General features: G+C 36.8%; 1 long non-coding RNA gene across 1 annotated transcript; it reads left to right on the top strand.

Moving 5' to 3' along the window:
• Window positions 1–6059: 6059 nt before the first annotated feature.
• On the top strand, window positions 6060–19479 carry LOC140525845 (uncharacterized). Its single transcript, XR_011974138.1, has 3 exons — window positions 6060–6166; window positions 7224–7337; window positions 19210–19479. It is a non-coding gene; the product is annotated as an uncharacterized lncRNA (long non-coding RNA).
• The last annotated feature ends 450 nt before the right edge of the window (window positions 19480–19929 follow it).

Raw genomic sequence — 19929 nt, 5'->3', positions numbered from 1 at the left:
CAATTGCTGCTGCCTTGGAATTGGGGATGGCCTAGGCTGGCGGTCAACTGGGATTGGCCACTTTGCCTCTCTCACCCAGGTGAAAGAGCTTTCCCATTGATCTTTGAAGCTATCTTTGGTATTTGTGGGTTGAGGAGTCTGGAAAGTGCTACTACTGCCAGTGATTCCATGCCCTGAGGCATGCTCCAGTCCCATCTTTGCTGGCATGGATCATACTGGACTGTGCATCACTCTGAATCCAGTGCAATAGAACCTTCCTGTAAGTCTTTCAGATTGTCTTGGGCTAGAAATCTGTTACACTGTGTCATTTTGTTGCTTCTGCTGCTCTAGAATTTGTTTAGAGTCATTTTTTACAGGCATTTTGAGAGGTTTGGGGGGAAAGCTCAGGCAGATCCTGCTTCTACTCTTGGTTCTACCTGTAGTAATTTCTTATCACACAATGCTATTCCATTGAATTCATGTGCCACAATTTGTTTGATCATTCAAATAATCAATTAAAAATTAAGAGTTTCCTCTGTGGCAGGTATGATGTTCAATGTTGGGGACTGAAAGGAAGCCAAAAATAGTTCCTGATGAAAAAAGCTTGCATTTTCCTGGGAGAAAATATGTGTATAAATAGAAACAATATTGAATAGATGGTATCATAAAGAAATAATCTTTTAGAGGATGGCTTAAGCAACTTAATATGCCAGGAAAAACAATCTGTTTGCACTGACTGTGTTTTAGTTTTTACTACTACAAAAAGGCCACTTAGAATTTACTTTGACATAGTGTATAAGACGTTGATCTAAACCCATTTTTTAAAAGATACTCCAAGTTTCTTCAGTTGTTATTTCAAATTGGAAGGATTTCCCCAAGTCATATATATTATTGGGTTTACAGAACATCAGACTATTGAATTCCATTGTCTCTGATTCTTATTTCTCAAGCCAATTCCACTTACGTGTTTCTTTGTTTTTTAATCCAACACCAAATAGTTTTGATGAATACACCTTTAAATACAAATTTATAGAAATTTTTGAAGTGCTACTCCAATTACTTTTTATTTTTTATTATTGCTATTAAGATGATAAATAAACATTGCTATAAGATGATAAATAAATTTGTTCTTCCAGATGAATTTTGTTATTCCTTTGTCTACCTCTATAAATTAACCCTTTGGTAGTATGACTGACATAGCACCAAATATGTAAATAATTTTAGATGAAATTTTCATTTTTGTTATATTGGTGAGGCTCAAACATGAACAATGAATATCCCTCTGATTGTCTTTGTTTTTTTGTAATGTTTTCCATTTATAAGTTACATTTATAAGTTTATAAGTTACTCAAGTTTGTCTCCATAGATTAAATGCCAGGCAATTTATACATTTTGTAGGATTTTTCCCATTTGATGGAGAAGTCATAAATGTTAAACACAAGTTTAGTCACCTTTTCCTCTGATTAGAAAGCATTCTCACTGATACCTCTTAAAATGCTTAGTACAAAATGACCTTTTGCCAAACACTGGAAGGAACTATAATGGAGTGTAGCTTATATAATCCTCAATTCACCTAAGATGTTCTCAGCATTCCTTTATCATCACAAAGCTAAATAAATGAACTTTGTTCCTACAGAAGTTTCATGTTTTCTTCAAAGATGGCTCAGCTGTGGTTCTAGTTGGCAATTCCTGCAGTTCATAGTCATGGGTCTATTCTACATTACCCCATTTCTGGATCTGGTATTCTCCCTGGCAAGATAACAAGACTGCCTTTTCCAGTGTAAGGTGCCTGTCAATTAGCCCCTAGGACAAAACTATGAAATTCAGTTGGGTGACTATAAATTCTACATATTTTTTCATCCCATTCCACAATTGGACCCAGCTCATTCTTTTAAAATTCACTAATGTGCCTTGCTCCTCTACCCTGTAGAATATTCATCGTGTACCTAATGGTGTCCTGCTGGGGTTCCAACTCAGTAGCCACAGCAACAGCAAGTACTTCAGTGGGAAAAGGGAAAGGATTGACAATAAGAGCTTTCAGCTTTCTATCCAGGTTTTAATCAAATCTACCTTATCTTTGAATAATGCTGACATGCTTTTACAATTGTTTCCTTTCCATTGGAAGCACATAAGTCCAGCTGAGGCAGGAAAGTACCCAGCCTGAGACCCCAGTTCCAAGAAAGAGACTGGAAGAAGGCAGAGATGGTGCAAAAAAGCTCCTGCCACAAACCCTCATGGAAAGCAGCTTGGTCACAGCACACTCCAGGGCAAGGAGAATGACCAAAGAGAAGGAGTAGGTATCCAAAATGACAGCCCACAAATTGTTGCAGCTGAGCACTAGATGTAGCCTCATGGCTTCTCACATAACCTAGTGATTTCTGCTTCCTTTGGACCTGGACCTTTCCAATCATCTTATACCTTATTCCTGCCCAGGTAGTCTATCCAGAGACAATGGCCTCCTAGCTGTTTCACTAACAATTCACTTCATTTCTACACTCTGGGCATTTTCTCTGGCTATCTTCCATGTCTGAAACACTCCCCCTCTTGCATTCTGCTGGCTGCCTTGCCTGACTTCCTTTAAATTCAAACACAACTCTTATCTTTTTGGGAAGCATTCCCCAACCTCTCTTAATTCTGTCTTCTCTCTTTTAATTATTTCCTATTTATTCTGTAAATAACTTGTTCTATATATCTTTCTTTGCATGTTGTCTCCACTACTAGATTTTAAGTTCCTTGAGGGCAAGGACTGTCTTTTGTTCTTTTTGTATTCCAACTCAGCACAGTTTGTAGCACACAGTAGGTACTTAATGGATGTTCATTGATTGATTGATTAGACATACCATTTGAGTCCCTCTTGTAGGTTGTTTTTTTTTAAATAAATGATTGTTACATTTGGACAATTTTTCTGCATCTATTGATAAAAGCAAAATGATTGGAGGGTTTTTGTCTTCTTTTGTTCTAATGTGATGAATTTTTCAATATTAACCTAATGTCAAAGCATAACAACACAGAGTTAGAGTTGAAAAGGATTTTAAAGGCCATCTAGTCCAACTCCTTCATCTTATAATTGAGAAAATTGAGGGACAGGAAATACACAGCCTGCAAGTGACATAGAGAGGATTTGAAGCTGGTTCTTTCAATCTCCAAAACCCATTTCCTATCTCATGTGCCAAACTATTTCTCTTACATCCTTGACATATTCGAAGACCATGCATAAGATTATATGTATGTGTACATATACATATAAGCATTCATCATACATACAAACAAATACACAAATGTATATATGTATATGTATACAGCTATAGTTTTATGGGGGTTTTGTTTTATTCTGGTTAAGATTTTATTTAAACTATTTGCTTTGATATTCATTATTAATAACTGTCTATACTTACCTTTCTCTGCTTTATTCCTCCATGACTGAGGTATCAGATGCAAGTTTATATCATAAAATATATTTGTAAGCATTTTGTATAAGCCTATATGTGTACATGTTGTATCCCTGAAGATAAGGACTGCTTCCATTTTTTTCTTTCTATTCCCTTTTCCAAACACATGGAGTGGCAAATTGAGGCACTTGATAAGCACTTGATTGAATTTCAATGCCTGAAAATAATTTGTGTAGCATAGGCACTAATTTCTCTTTAAACATTTGTTAGAATTTATCTTAAATCAGTCTGGATCAGCTTGTTATTGCTGTTTTTCCTTTTGGTAGCTTCTTTATGGTTTGTACAACTTCACTTTCTGAGACAAGGTTACTTGAAACTTTCTGTTAATTTTATTTTTTATAGTTTTGTAGATAATCACTCATTTCCCTTAAATTCTTGGTTCTCTTAGCATATAATTATATACATTAGGTTCTGATGATCTTTTTTTTAAATTTCTTCTCTATTTGTTGTGAATTTACCTTATTTCATTTCTATTTTTGCAATTTTGCCTTATCAGTTTTTGATGAAGTTCCCAGTAAGTCCCATTCAGCCTTTTACCCAGATACTATGAAAACCTAGGCCTGGGAAGCTGGACTCCACTTGTGAACTAACTTGAGGATTTTTAAAAATATCATAATTTGGTAACAATTTTTTATTTCAATCTCTGTGACAGCTGAGGACCTACATTTAAAAGAAGACTATGTCCTGTATTTATAGCAAAATTCTATTTTTACTTGATTTCCTGTTACAGTTGTGAATCAGTGTTTAATAATCAATAGTTAAATCTGTGCATTAAAAGGTTGGCTATTTTGGCAGTTAAGTGAGGGAAAGTTTGGAGATGGTAGCTACTGGAAACTGAGAGCTCACCTAGGAAGTTATTACTTTAGTCTGAGGTAGGCATGATGATAATCTGAACTACAATAATAGCATTTTAAATGAAAATCAGAGTTTGTGATATTTCTTAGGGAGGTAGAGTTAACCTGTTTTGGCAAATGATTGGCTATGGGAGGCAGCAGGTCTTCACAGCATGATCAATGGTCTCCAATCACATAAGTGCCTAGAAGGAGCCAATGATATGGAAAGAATTTTGTCAAGGGAAAATATGTGGGCATGGGGTGGTGGTGAGAAAGGAGTTGCTACTATAATGGGACTCTTGGGATAGAGTTTTGGGATTCAGTGAGGGTGTGGAGGTGGTGAGACAGAACCACTTCAGGGAAGAAATATTCCTTTTCCTCTCCCTCTCCTCTACCATGTTGGTGGCTGAGTGAGAAGGATCCAGGGTTAGGACTTGGATGGTTCTGAAGTGAAAAGAAGAGAGAAAATTTAGGAGAGAGAGAGTTCAATGGTGCCAAATGTTATAGGGAGTTTGGGAAGGGTAAAGATAGGAGCAAATGATTAGGAGACTGTTGCTGGCCTGTGGTAGAGAAGACTGAGGAAGAGTACTAGAGAGTAGTGGAGGCAGAACCAGGTAAAAATATTCTGAGGAGAGAATGAATGATAAGGAAGTAGAAACATCAAATAAATAGAGGCAAAATTTTTAAAGTATATTGTCATGGAAAAAAGAGAGATGGGATGAAATTAGAAAGTATTTCTAAAATTTTAATTTTCCTACCCAATTAACATTTATAGCTGGAGACATTAGAGGTAATTTTGTCCAATAATTTTATTTTCAGGTGAGGAAATTGAGGCATAGAAGGATTTTGATTTAACTTGCTCAAAGTGACACAGGTAAATGAGAAAACCTAGATTCAAACTCAGTCCCTTTGACCATGCATTCAACATTTTTTTCCCTCTGTACTATGATAGTACAGCTGAATGATAAAGTATCTGCAAGTAAAAAATCCATGAAAGATAGCAAAAGAGAATTTTTTTCTTTAAAGCAGTCATCCTCAAATCAAAATGCTTCTATTTTCAGACAGGCTTCTCTGAGGACCTCCACAGTAGGCTTAGCCAGCTTCTAATGAAGGGATCAAGTGTGGCATTTACATCTGATGCCTCTTGCTCCTAGAATGCCTTTGGCCAACAGGTTGGATTATGTAAAGTCCCTGGCATCGGAACTCAGCAGCATTGAGGAGCTCTGCTTTTTAATATTGAATACACTCAAAATTGTTTGTGACAATGTTACCTCCACCCCCATAATTATTTAATACCTCTGGAATGTGAAGAATTGGCATGATGCTCTCAGCCAGGAGTCTGTGCAGTGCCAGCCTCCCTGTGACTTGCAGCTGGCTCTGTCTCACTGGAAACTCATGAAGGTAAGGGTCAAAATTCCAGAGACGTGGTGTTTAAGAGTTGAAATAAAGACTGACAGATGTGCTAAGTGTTGATAATTACTTATGTCTACTTGGGAGAGAATCAATGAGCAGCCACCAACTAAGTGGATTTGTGTAGCTTTTTTTTTTTTTTTAAGATTCTGAAAAAGAAAACTCAAAGCCATTAATCAACCTATAATTTGATCTAGAAAAGAAACAAATCCTCTACGTAAAAGAAACACGTCTTTTCTTGTGCTTCTGCTCAGGGGTACTGAGTACTGTCATTCTTAGAATCATAAAGTATTAGAATCGGAGACCTCACAATAATAGACTACAGACTCTTAGCATTGGAAGAAGCCTTAGAATCATAGATCAGGGAGTGTCAGAGCTGAAAGGCATCTTAGAACACGGAATATAAAGAGGGAATCATGGAATCTGGAATATAAAGTTTTAGACTTGGAAGGAAACTTAAAGAACAACTAGTTTCTTCAACTTCTCATTTTATGAGTAAGCAAATCATGTTCCAGAGAGATAAAATGACTTGTACAGAGAGAGGGACAATTCTGAAATTGAAACCCAGGTCTCCTGACTCCTGACTTTTTTTTCCTTCAGTATCCTGCACTATATATATACCCAACATACGTCAAGAGGAAGGACATTCTAATTGGATATTAAGATTAGTTGAATCTATGTTGTTGGGAAGTTTTATTCAACAATTTTTTTTCCTCTTTAACATCCATAGAAAGACTTCCTTATTTTCTCTCTCTTTAAATTAAAGAATGAAAAATGCTCTTTGATGCACAGACTTACAATAAAGGTTAACAAGGAAGTGTTTGTATTTCAGATCTAATGGTCTTTGTATAAAAATGCCATCCAAGTAGAAAATGCTTGGGAGAAAGTTTTATTGAAGGTTTAAATCCTCTTTTCAATGTTGAGAAAGTCACAGTTGTCTTGATGGCCTTGTGTCTGGCTTACCTTATAATTCTCTTTCATTAGGAAAAATAAATTAAGCATTTATGTTTCCAAGGAAGGCTCCAGAATAGGTTTTTGACATGCCTGAGTGCACTTCAGCTGGATGGCACCCATGGCCTTGAAGGTCACAGAAAGATGTCAGTTCTGCAGAGCCCTTTCAGAGTTCCACCCAAAAAAATGGCTATTACCCAACTTCTTCATGGAGATTTTCCCCCCAATGTACTATTGCACAATGGATCTATTTATTGCAATTTACTCTTGGGAAAACACCCATCCATTTTGGGATTTACAAAGAATTTCCTGGCGATTACATATTATAAATTCCACACATGTTGAAGGATTATGTTTGAAATAACACTTCTGTTAAAGAGTAAGTAATAATATTCTCTCTCTCTCTCTCTCTCTCTCTCTCTCTCTCTCTCTCTCTCTCTCTCTCTCTCTCTCTCTCTCTTTCACACACATACACACACACACTCACACACCCTCTCTCTCTCTCTCTCTTTCACACACATACACACACACACACACTCACTCTCTCTCTCTCTCTCTCTCTCTCTCCCCCCCCCTCCCCTAATTCACTGATGGGTTCAAGGCCTGTTTGATGCCCTTTTCCTGATTAAGCTTGTCTTCCAAGATGATTTTACCAGAGTGTGGTCACTGTACATGCTACAGTTTGCTGGAGTTACAGGTTGGAGAAGAGTGACAGGTAGGTGCCACAGGAAAAAAAAAAATTAAATTTACGGTGATAAAGGGTAAGAACAATACCTAAAAAAACACAAGTCCCATCAAACTGGGGTGAATTTTCCCACAAATATTCACAGAATCTGTGAGAAGAGGAAAGCATAAAGAATAAACTAACTGGGAGGCAGACATGACTAAGGTGATTCATCATCTGTCATCCTTTCTCTTTCCTAATTTTCTTATACTGCTCTCCCTGAGCATAACATCTCTGATGGATGTGTCATTCTAGTGAGTTCCCTAGGCATGGTATCTCCTACTAGGTAAGTAGTCTTGCTTCATGATACTATGGTCAATGGTGGAGAAGTAATAGAGGAACAGAAAGAAATGCTCCCTCCCTCCAAAAAATAAAAGACAAAGGCAATTCATTCCCAACATTTGAGTCAGTAGCTTGGTCTCTTCACAATTACCAGGGAGCACATGCTTCAGAATTATCTCTTTCCTTGACTCAGTTCCTAGGAAATGAGTTTATCTTGTTTTAACAAGACCACCAGTAGCATTGTCAATCCTCAGATCAATAATGAGCCACCCTATAAATTCATCAAGGTTGATTAAAAGACTCCTCATTCCTTCTAAAGGAGTAAAACATATGAATACATCTTTACATTTTCCTTAAGACTTTAATCCTTGCCACTTCATTATATAATTTAATCAAGAAAGCTGGGGTTGGGAAACTATGTACTTTGAATAGGTTGTTTGGAAAGGGAAAAGCCTAGGTGAAGATGATGTTACCGTTTAGCAGTACCACAAAGTATTTCATATTTTTAATATCAACCTCCTGGAAGAGCATAATTGAGGTTATAGGTTGCTGCTTCTTATTTATAATCTTTGTTAATGCATACTTATGAAACTTCCATGTTTCTTCTATAGTAGAGGAAATAGCTGCCCTATACTTGATCTACCTTATACATTAAGTATCTTTCTAGAAGAAAGCCTATTAATAATTCCTTTTAGGAAAGTGCTAGATAAGAGTCAAACTTTTATTGTGATTGCTCCCTACTTTGTGTGAGTGTAAAGGAGTCATAAAACTAAGAAAGCAAAATATGTAAGCATTATTTTTAGAAGTCGGGGTTTTCTAGGGCATGAATCTGAGTCCATATTAGCCCAATATCAGGGATCTTTTGTGGGAGTTTGCAAAGGTGGTTTTGTAACATTTGCATAATCTACACTGATCAATAATGGATAAAACTCCTTATGGATAACCCATCTTAATTTCTAGTAGCAAGAATATAGTTAAGAATTGTCACTACAAATGCTTCCATATCTGTAAACAAATATGCATGACCCACCCCCTCATTTGAAGGTTCTTTTTTCACCTGCTGTTGTTTGGGTTCATGTGAATATATTAATTTGATGATATTACTCTTTTTGACTTTTGGACATCTTTCTAAAATACAGTGTTTTGGACTCTGACTTGCTGAAAAAAAATGTGGTTACATTAACTTTTGACTAGGCACTCTGTTGTTAACTGCTCCTTCACTTCAGAACATCCTTACATGTTATTGGCATCTTTCTTTGTAAGGAGATGTTAAGTCCAATTTCTTCTGGGGATAAGCAAAATTCACAAATATGAAAGACGCCTTAATAGATCATCCAGAATAGTCAACTATGTTGGAGCAAGGCAGCATCATAGAATGTAATGAATGGTGGATTAGATATTAAGGCATATGGACAAATGAACTGATGGGAAAGCATTACCTTACTAAGTGCCAAATACTATGATAAACATTGGGGATAAAATGGAAAAATGAGTTAATTGTTGATCTCCGAAGCTTTCTCAGAACTCTAATTGGAGGAGACAACCTATCTTCAGGGCAGATAAAAAGACTCAAAATGTTAAGGTTAGAGTCATGAGCAGATAGATAAACCAAGAGTCCTTATGTTAGGTAGGTCAGATGATCATGTCAGATGATTAAAGAACAGAGAGAAGATATATAACAAGGCTTAGAGAAGGTTACAATACAGTGACAAAAATTATGATAAGGTCCTCATCTCATCAAAAGGAATGAAGCTATTGAACACTATCTTATCAAGGATCTGGTATGCATTCAAGCAGTCTGGGGAAAAAGAAATGAAAGGCAAGGAAGGAGAAATGGGTGCTCTTCATAGGGGATGGTCTTTCTTTTTATTTATTTATTTATTTTTAGTTTTCAACATTTACTTCCATAAGATTTTGAGTTCCAAATTTTCTCTCCATCTCTCCCCTCACCCTAAAATGGTATAAAAATTAATAAAGGCTCAACATATGTATTCATGTTAAAACTATTTTTACATTAGTCATATTGTAAAGAAGAAATAGAACCAATGGGAAAAACCATGAGAAAGAAGCAACCAAAAAAGAGAATAAATAGTGTGTTTCAATCTGTATTTGGGCTCCACAGTTTTTTTTCTGGATATGGACAGTATTTTCCATCATGAATCCTTTGGAGTTGTCTTAAATTTTTGCATTGCTAAGAAGAGATAAGTGTATCAAAGTTAGTCATTGCACAATGTGATTGTTACTGTGTACACTATTCTCCTGGCTCTGCTCACTTCATTCAGCATCAGTTCGTATAAGTCTTTCAGGTTTTTCTGAAGTCCCCCTGCTCACCATTTCTTAAAGCACAACAGTATTCCATTACATTCATAAACCACAACTTGTTCAACCATTTCCCAACTGATGGGCATTCCTTCAATTTCCAATTCTTTGCCACCATGAGAAGAGCTGTTGTAGATATATGTTGTATACGTGGATCCTTTTCTTATTTATACTATTCATTTAGGATACAGGCTAAGATATGGTATTGTTGGATCAAAGGGTATGCACAATTTTATAGTCCTTTGTGCATAGTTCCAAATGGCTCTCCAGAATGGTTGAATCAGTTCACAACTCACCAGCAATGCATTAGTGCTCCAGTTTTCCCACATTTTCTCCAGCATTTATTATTTTCCTGTTTTGTCATGTTAGTCAATCTGATAATTGTGATGTGATACCTCAGAGTTGTTTTGATTTGCAATTCTCTAATCAATTATGATTTAGAGCATTTTTTTCATATGGCTAAAGATAGCTTTAATTTCTTCATCTGAAAACTGCCTGTTCATATCCATTAACCATTTATCAGTTGGGGAAGACTTGTATTCTTATAAATTTCACTCAGTTCTCTCTATATTTTTAGAAATGACATCTTTTTAAGACACTACTGATAAAAATTGTATCTCAGCTTTCTGCTTCCCTCCTAATCTTGGTTGCATTGGCTTTGTTTGTGCAAAAACTTTTCAATTTAATATAATCAAAATTATCCATTTGCACTTCATAATGTTCTTAATCTCGTTTTGTCATAAATTCTTCTCTTCTCCATAAATCTTAAAGATAAACTACTCTTTGTTCTACCAGTTTGCTTATACTATCAGCCTTTATATCTGCCATGTACTCATTTTGATTTTATTTTGGTATACGATGTAAGATGTTTGTCTATGCCTGGTTTCTGCCATGCTATTTTCCAATTTTCCTAATTGATTTTGTCACATATCTAGTTCTTATCCCAGAAGCTGGTGTTATTGGGTTTATCAAACAGTAGATTAATATAGCCATTGACTATTGTGTCTTGTGTACCTAATCCACTGATTCATCCCTCTATTTCTTAGCCAGTATCACTTGGTTTTGATGATTGTTGCTTTATAATACAGTTTAAGATTTGGTAGGGCAAGGCCATCCTTCCTAGAATTTCTTTTCATTAGTTCCCATTATATTCTGGACCTTTTATTGGAGTTGGTGTTTTTGATGCCCAGCCATGCTGAATTTGTTCTGAGAATAGTAAGGCAAAGGGCACACACTCAGCAGTGGCAGGTCTTACTACCATTCTATGAATGTCATTGTGTCTCATTTTTCTCATCTTTACCATGAGGTATTTGGACTCTATGCCTTTAATATTCCAGTTGTTAGATTTCATTCTTGTGTATTTGATTGTTTTGTTTTTTTTATTGTTTTTTAAACCCTTGATTTTGTACAATTTTCTTTGATTATAAGTTCCAACCTTCCTTCCACGTGAATAACATAAAAGTATTGAGATAGCAAATTCCTTACAAAGAAATCATCTTTCATTCTGCCACTTAATTCAAATATGCCAAGAAATTTTTAGAGAAACTGGCCAAAAGACGGGACTAAAGTCCCACCTTACCAAGACTTGCTAAGGTTCCTTTTACCTCTGTATCTATGATCCTATGATTGCTTTTCCAGTTGGGCTATTTCAATAGCTTAATCTGAATCAATGGTCAGAGGATAGCACAAGGAAGCCCTGCCTATTCGGTGGACCTTGCCTCAATCAGACTTCAGTATTCCTCTGAAGATTCTGTGATGAGTCAATCCTACATCATTAAAATAAACCCTACTGCATTCAAAAGCAAATGTGTGGCATTCAAAGGCAAATGTGTAGCAGAGACCTCCTCTACAGCAAGTTGCTGGCTTTAGCCAAAGCCTGGAGCCAAACCACCCCAGAAAGAGCTCCCAGTTCAAAATCTGATTCCTCCAGAGCCAACTTGTAGAAACCTCATGGAGACTTTTAGGCTCAAACCATGGAAAATGAATTTTTCTCTAAATAGTAAGGGCTCTCATAGATCAAACATTTTGAACAGACTAAACATCTCTAACAATGAGTCTAAAGTTACAAGGCAAAGTCTTTTTACTCAGTAATTTTACTCAGTTCTAAATGCTCTTAGTTCTTCTAAGTTCATCTCTGCCTGTATTATTTTTCCCAAGCAGGACAAAGCACATTTTACACTTAATTAAGCTGCCATGCTGAGGCCATTATAGGACCTTCTCCATAAAAGTATAGATGTCTTATTTTCTAGTTTTGCAGTTTAAATAAATTCACTTAACTGAAGGAATGTAATGGAAGATTTTCAATAACACATGTCAAATGGGTCTTTAAACTTTGTATCATCCTGGTGTCCTAGCTCTGCTCTGCCCAGAGTTAATGTTTAAGAAATATTTGTTGAATCAAATTGACCTCCACTTAAATTCTATTCTGATACTTTATTGGACATAAGATCTGAGAGTAAAAGGGATCTCAGAGGTGATCATGGTTAACCCTTTTGTTTTATAGATGAGGAAACTGAGGCCCCAAACATTAAGTGATTACCTGAGGTCAAAGAGGCACTGCCAGAATAGGGATCCAAACTGAGTTCCCCTAGCTCCAAAGTGAGGTCATGGATCAGGTCTTATATTAATTTTATATCTCTCCATAACTTAACATCATATCACACAAAAGGAAGGCTTACTTTTTTCATTGCTGCTCTTCCCCCCAGTATTTCACTTATAACCTTGGGGATAATCTGTTGTCTGAGGTCTAGTCTAGCTTATATCAGACCCATTCATTATCAGAACATTGAAATATGGTAAATTGTTTTGACCACGGTCACTCTTGCAAATCAAATACCAAGACATTAAGAGGCCACATTCTGCATCAATGAAGCGTTTGTTCACATCTGTAAATTTACATTCTAGAGGTACATCTCTTGAGTAGTTATTTCAAAATAATAAAATGGAAAAATCACTCAAGATTCAAATTGCTCACCTTATATGTATTTAAGTATAATACAGCATTAGGTTTTTTTGACGGCCATGTCATACTATCAATTAAAATTGAGCTTGGAGTCTTCCAATAATTTTAAAAATATCAATAGTAACATTTCACTTTACTATAGTGTTACAAGGCTTGCAAAGTCCTTTCCTCACATAGGGACCAGAGTGTCATCATCCATATTTCCAAGGTATGGACCCTCTGGAATACATCTTGGAATTACCCATCTTTTGAAGTTCAAGTTAGCAAAAAGTTGAATCAAAATGAATAGATGTAATGATGGCAATCATAAGCAAAATAAGATAGAATGTGTGTTCAGTACTTTTACTATATGACAGATGAGCTGACCCATGGGAAAAACAAGATGAGTCCTCCATCTTCCAATTCTTGTAAGTCATTATGCTCTTATTTGTTTCCCTGATAAATTGTCTAAACAGGGAGGCAATAGATCACAGAGCAGAACTGTACATCATCACGTTCTCTGATAAGAACATAAAACAGTCATTGATTGCAGACAGTCTCTCTTAAAGATTCACTATGCTGTTTGGCATTTCCAAATTTTTTTTTGGCAAGCTATTATAATAACTCACACAGGCTTATAATACCTATAACTTATCCCAAAGTATTCCATTTGTTAATTACACAAACAGAATTGTCCTTGCCCCCTCTCTTCCCCATCAAAATATCACCTACCTATTTTCCAGAAGAGTATTTCAGCTTCATACATATCATAGCAAGTCATTTTCCTTCCACAATATTCATATTCTTGTTTCCCTGAGTCTCACGGCTGCTTCTATCTTTCCATATGCCTTAAATATTAAAGCGATACAAGGTAATGAGTCACTTTTGATCTCTATTAGGAGTAGAAAAATGCATTGAGCTCAAGACTGATTGACTAAGAAGCCTATAATATGGAGAGGTTTTGCTATTTCCTCCCTTCACACATATGTTTCTTTATCCACACTAAATACACAAGTCATTTGTGAGCCTGCAAAGCATAAATTGCAATAATACAAGTACAAGATTTTGGAGGTTCATCAGAGGACAGACAAGATAGATATTTATGTACTAAGCATGCTTAATTTTAGCCCACTCAAAACCCTTCCCTTAAAGTCCTTGCCTATTACCTCATTCATTTCTGTTTTCATCATTACTTTATTTTGTGCACTGCTTATATCATCAAAGACTAACTACAGATTTTTCACTTGAAGAGTCTGTTTCAGAGAATGGAGTTCCTTGCTCAGGATCACATAGCTAGTGAGAAGCAAAGCAGGGACACAAAATCATACCCTTTGTTTACATCCCACTTGATTTCATGTCTTTGAGGGAAGTTTTTCCAACAAAATAACCTCATGCAGACAACAAAATGTTCCGATAATCACATTGTCTATGTCCTTTAAAAAAGCTGAAAACAGGAAAAATAATAAAGGGAATATACCTTGAAAGATGTCAAAGGAACTTAAATTAAATAAATGTTCAAGACAACAGATACTGAGAACAAGCCACAATGACCAATTTTACAAAATACATCTTTAACTAAAGATGCATTCATTTATGAGTTTACCATTGTAATAAGGACCTGTCTAATGTGGGCTCAGTCCTGGGAGCATGCATAGGCGTCTCTTTCTGGTGGCAATCCATCCAGATGTTTGAAGAGGAACTTATTCCTTTGCTAGAGGCAGAAAGCTAAGACAAAATGCTAGGCTTGGAAACAGTAAGACCTGGATTCAAATCTAGCCTCAGACACTTGAGAGCTATATGACCTAAGGCAAGTCATTTAACCTCTGTTTACCTTAAATTTCTCAACCATAAAATGGAGATAATATCAGCATTTACCTCCCAAAGTTGTTGGAGGTATCAAATGAGATATTTATTAAGTTCTTAGTACAATGCCTGGCACTTGGTAGGCACTATGTTAATGATAGCTAGCTAGCGAGTAGCAGTGGCAGTAGTAGTGCTGGTAATAGTAGTAGGCATTGTAATCATGGAAGCAGTACTATTGGGGGTTATGGGTGTTCAGAGGAGACTAGTACCTCTGATTTGAGGGCTAGCCATGTGTTTTTCAGGACTGCTAATCCACCTCTGACATCTACCTGCTACCCAACTCTCACCTGTGGCTCCAAGAAACTATAGCATGCACAGTGGCCACACCCTAGTAAAGTGTTTTGGCAGACAGGGTAAACTAGGCAGAGGGTAACTGAACGGCCTCACCCATTGGTGAGTTAGCGGGGTGTCCACCCCAAACATGTGAAGACTGCCCCTGGAGGAATAAGCAGATGAAAACAATTTGTTCCAATGGCCATGAAAGTGGCTGACGTGCTTAGAAGCATTGTGGAGAGCTTAGAGCTTAGTCAGACATAAAAGATACCAAGGTCAGCCACTGCATCCTGAGACATCACCAATCATCTTGACTTCTGGACTTTGATTACTATGGAGAGTGAGGCTGACAACGTTGTACAACTCTGCCTCATGTAAATCAAACTTACATGTCAGTCAAAAGATGTTACCCATACCACTTTATGATTGTTACCTACTTCCAAGTGCAGTGGCAATGGGTGAGTAATGAAGGCAGAAAATATAGATGTTCTGAGAGTTCTAGTCACAAACCTGCCCACAAGCAGCCCAGGCCATAGAGTCATCTTTTCACTGGATTGAAGTAGCAATGAGATTCAGCATCCCTCTGGTTGTCTGAGCAACCTTTCATAAGGACCACACTGCTCACCTCCTAGTATGAGGAAGGTTCTAAAAAATGTACCCTATTTTTTTTTTTTCTGTTTCACCTAAATTAACTCTGCCTTGTTTATTGTAGTATGAATCCACCCTAGGGTCAAGACACAAAAATGTACAAAACCTTTTGCAAAGATGATTCTACTCATCATTGCTATATGGAATGTGCACATGCTTACAGGCAACACGAAATCCAGTACACCTGAAATATGAACAGGTCTTGTTGTGAAAGAACTCAGCAGGTATAGTATCCAAACAGAAGTCCTGAGTGAAACAAGGCTGGCAAAAAGTCTGGCCAGTTTATTGAAGTCAAAGCTGTGTGAACACATTTTGTTTAGTTTTTTTTTTTTTTTCCTGGAGTGGCCATAGTGATGGGGAATGACATGAAACTGGTGCATGTCAAAACTAATCTAGTCAACAAGCTTATAAGCTTGCCAAAAGAAGTCAATGACAAGCTCATGACAATGATATTGCCACTTGCAGTTAAGTGCCATGGCATAGTCATATGCTCCCACCATGATGAAACTTGACAAAGTCAAAGAAAAAATTATGAAGAATTAGAGACCCTCATCATAATGTGCTGAAAGCGGACAAGCTTGTAATTCTGGGTAACTTTTAATAGCACAGGAGGCACAGACTCTTAGATATGGCAGAGAGTCCTTGGGAGGAATGGAATTGGAAACAGCAAAGATCATTCACTTCTGAAAACTTGTGTATCTCATGACTTTCTCATCACCGACATAGTCTTCCAATGACCTAAACACAATAAAACTTCATGGATGCACCCTCACAGAAAATATTTAATAGACTATGTCATTGTAAGGAAAACAGCCAGATAGGAAGTGAGAGCTAAAAAGGCAATGTGTGACACAGAGTGCTAGACCAATCACAGACTTATTCACAAAAACTAAATATTTGCATTGAGAAAAGCAGTAGCCCCAAGGTAAGATGACTACCAGTAGACTTACTGTCAATGGATTAGGGCACTTTTCTGGGCATGAACAGTTTTTTGCTAACTTGGAAGAAAAACTGAGCCAACACATGGATGGCAACAGTGGAATAGAAAAGGAGTGGTCAGTTTTCAGGAATGTGGAGTACTATACTGCATTTACTTATCTGGACCAGACACTCACAAACATAAAGATTGGGTTAATGAAAAACCTGAGGAAATTCAGAAACTGCTGAACAAAAAACAAGAACTTTGCAGGATTTACCATCAGGAGGATGGTTCATCTGTCTCTAAGAAGGCAGCATTTAACTCCATCAAAAGTAAAGTGCAAGTCAAACTTAGAGAGATGCAGGATTCTTCTTTCAGTAAGAAGGCAGATGAATTACACTGATAGTAACAATCCTAAATGCTTTTATGATGCTCTGAAGGCTATTTATGGGCCAAAAATTTGTGGTCTTTGTAATGATAGAGTCACATTTATTAGTGATAAGGATGTGATTCTTGAAAGATGGGCTGAATACTTTCATAGCATCCTTAACAGACTATCATCAAATAATGTAGAAGATATTGACTATATAATTCAGATTTAAGTCAATCCTTCTCTTAGCTGAACTTCCAAGTAATGAAAAGATTTTGGATGCAATTAGGTTTTTTTCATGTGGCAAATCATCTGGTGCTTATTCTATTTTACCTGAGATTTATAAGGCAAGGGGTCCACTGCTGATATAAAAACTATCTAAGATTTTCCAGGTTATATGGCAAGAGGAGATTATTCCCTAAAAGTTCAAGGATGTCTCTTTTGTCTATCTCTATAAAGGAAAAAGAAATAGATTTTCCTATGATGATCACAAGGAGCTCTCTCTCTCTCTCTCTCTCTCTCTCTCTCTCTCTCTCTCTCTCTCTCTCTCTCTCTCTCTCTCTCTCAGTCATTGCTGACAAAATTCTTGCCAGAGTGCTCATTAATAGGCTGATCCTTTACCTGGAATATGATCATCTACCTGAAAGCCAGCATGGCTTCAGAAAGGACTGAGAGACAGTTGATATAATATTTGCTGCCCAGCAACTCCAGGAGAAATGCCAGGAGCAGAACAGAGATCTGTACACAACTTTTTGGTTACAAATGATTGAGCACTTAATGTAGCCTCTGAGGCTGTGATGCAATAAAGTAAGAATTGATTCTCTGCTGCTTGGGTTAATTTTGTCCTAATAATTAATAGGCATTCTCCTCTAGTCAGCACCACACTAACCATACACAGAACCATTGCTTACAGCAAAGGGAGATATTTTGAAATCTGTGGATATTGATGATGAGGTTGATGCACACATTGGATGAGCTAGCTCAGTGTTTGAGAGGAATCCAAAAAAGTATGGGAGAGAAGTATTAGGCTATCTACCAAACCAAAGGCCCTCAGAGCCATTATGCTGGTCTCATTTTTGTAACTATAAAATCTGGACAGTTTACCAATTCCATGCCAGGAAATTGAATTGTTTCCATTTGAATTCTTAGGAAGAATTTGAAGATCACTTGGCTAGATAAGTCACGAGAGATAAAGACCTGAAGTCCTTTCTTCAGCTGAAACGCCAAGCAATCTGACCCAACTACAGAGAGTTCAACTCTGATGTTCTGGCCATGTTGTTCAAATGCCAAAAATACATTTGCTTAAAAGACAGAGAACTGACACAAGGCAAGTACTCACATGGCCCAGTCAGGTGTGACTATAAAGTCCTCAGGGGCAACCTGCTTGATTCAGTCCAGTAGTGGATCAAAATGGAAGCCAAGAATATGTATCTTCTAAACTAAACTGCATTTGAAAATTATTTGATGAGTGAATGTTTGTAGCAATCAGTTTAAGCTTGAGCTCACTCTTCCCAGGTATGAAAGTGATAAAGGAGAGGATGCTCCAACTTTGAAGAAATGGTTTTATACTTTTGTTATCATTATATCTTTTTGTTTTTGCTATGTGAATAAGTATCACTTAACAAGTGCTAGTTGATGTTCATAGTCTTTCAAAGAAATACATCTAGATAAAAAAATACATTAATCACTGGTGTTTATATAATGGAATAACTCAATGAAATAGAGACTTACACCCTTAGATTACAAAGACACACTAGCCTCTTGGGGATATCTCTAGAGCCTTGAGGAAAGGATGGAGATATCTGAGTTCTTGTGATCCAACCTGTTAATACATGAATGAGGATTGGGATGAGGCACCTCAGAGTCCATAAAGGTTGTATGTAATAAATAATGCAGTGCCTCATCTAAAATGAAGATAGAAATTAAATTATTTCTCATGCTCTCAGTTCTAATAATTTATGTTCTGTGATTTGAAGAACCTTTCTTGCTTCTTTAAAGCTAGTTATTTTAGACGGTGTATGGTTATAAAGTTCCTTCCAACCATGGCACACTGCGTTCATGATTTAGGCTCCTTTCCAGCTCTGATACTCTGTGAAAGACAGTCACATAAAACCAGTCAGTCATTCAGTTAACAAACATTAAATACTGTGATGTTCAATTAGGAATTAATAAGAGAGGGATCTGAATCCTATTACTCTTATCTCAACATAACCAGATCATTTAAACTGCTCTGATTCTCTTTCTGCAGAAGACCTCTAAGGAGGACCCAACTTCAAGCCCACTTCTTACCATCGCTGTTTATGTAAGCCTAGGGAAGTCACATCACTTCTCAGTGGCTCTAAATAAGAAAGAAGGAAAGCTCTGCCATACCAAGTGATCTTCATTTGTAGAGGGAGTTTCTTACAGAAAGTTCTTCATACCACCCTGACAAGAAAAACAACAACAAAAAGAAGTTAAATCATGGGGTTGTTCTGAGGCTCAAATGAAATAATCTATGTAAAGTGCGATATAAACATCAGGATTACTCTTTTGGGTGGGCCTTTTTTTGTACATTTTCATCTCATTAACTCCACATCATAGCTATGTGTACTGCAAAAGGAAAATGTAACAAGAAAATACTGGTTTTTTGTCTTTCTACTAGTTTCTTTTGGCCTATTAATGGAAGAGTTTCCTATGATGAACTCCCAGGCACTCAACAACAATAATAAACGGTAAACATTTATATAACACCTACTATGCGCCAGTCACTGGGAGAGGTGCTCTATACATATTACCTAATTCATTTCTCACAGCAACCCTGGGAAGCAGGGGAAATTATTTCCCCATTTTACAGATGAGGAGAATGAGATATAGGATCTTCTCTTTTAATCACAGTAGTAACAAATACAGGACTGGAAGTATGATTAGCACTCAGTGCAAGTTGTGATGTTGACCAATGGTGGAATGTTATGCTGTGTAGGTATGCAGG

Source organism: Notamacropus eugenii, chromosome 1 (genome assembly GCF_028372415.1).
Source record: "Notamacropus eugenii isolate mMacEug1 chromosome 1, mMacEug1.pri_v2, whole genome shotgun sequence".
In the NCBI taxonomy this organism is placed as follows: domain Eukaryota; kingdom Metazoa; phylum Chordata; class Mammalia; order Diprotodontia; family Macropodidae; genus Notamacropus; species Notamacropus eugenii.
This window is presented reverse-complemented; position numbering and strand designations above follow the sequence as displayed.